Source organism: Cariama cristata, unplaced genomic scaffold, assembly GCF_000690535.1.
Source record: "Cariama cristata isolate BGI_N322 unplaced genomic scaffold, ASM69053v1 scaffold17577, whole genome shotgun sequence".
Lineage (NCBI taxonomy): Eukaryota > Metazoa > Chordata > Aves > Cariamiformes > Cariamidae > Cariama > Cariama cristata.
Genome location: NW_009628540.1, coordinates 57,165 through 57,903, shown reverse-complemented (window position 1 = coordinate 57,903; position 739 = coordinate 57,165). Strand labels below are relative to the sequence as shown.

Below are 739 nucleotides of genomic sequence, written 5' to 3'. Positions count from 1 at the left end.
GCATCAGCACACCCTGACCCGCTGGCAGGGGTTGGTGCACGGAGAGAGCGTGCCCTCTCCTGCACTGGGAGGGGGATGTGGGCTCCTCTGCCCTCGTTGCAGGTGGCAGCAGGGACCCTGTACCCAGCAGCAGCTCATTTTCTTCCTAATTTCCCATCATGGCAAAAAAAAAAAAAAAGCAGCCACCATAGCACTGATTTGGCCAGCTGGAAAGCCCTTAGATGCAGGGATCAATGTGAAGACTGACCTTGGTCATCTCTGTCACTGTCCCAGGTGTCCCTGGAGGTGGGATGGTGTTGGTTTCAGGTATGCCTCTGGTGGGGCAGGCTGGGCTTCAGGGACAGTTGGGTTGAGTTTCCCTCAGTCTGGGGTCTGACTGGGGCCAGTGGCTCTGGAGACAGGCTGCAGGAAGGGCTTCATGCTGCCTTGCAGGGAGGGAGCTCTTATGAAGGATGAAGTCATCCAAGCAGCGTTCGGTGGCTTTTGCACTTCTTACGCCATATCCAGCTTGGAGATTTGAGCAAAGTCCAACTGGGTGTCAGTATCAAGCAGGAATATTCCTACAAAATCCCAGAGAAGGAAAGTTAGGAAGCTTGGGGCTAGGCAGCTGGAACAAAAACCCTTATTGCAGTGTTGAATCGTGCCAACGTAGCGTGTTGTGTGGACGCTGAGGCTTTTGGTGCTGGTGTGATGCTGAGCGCAGCCTGAGGATGCAGCAAGGAAGCACTGCTCTGGCCTG

General features: G+C 54.8%; 1 protein-coding gene across 1 annotated transcript in view; it reads left to right on the top strand.

The window, feature by feature from the left end:
* LOC104165283 (voltage-dependent R-type calcium channel subunit alpha-1E-like) overlaps nucleotides 1–739 on the top strand; it is a gene marked incomplete at both ends in the record, with an annotated part of 58,677 nt that overhangs the window by 780 nt on the left and 57,158 nt on the right.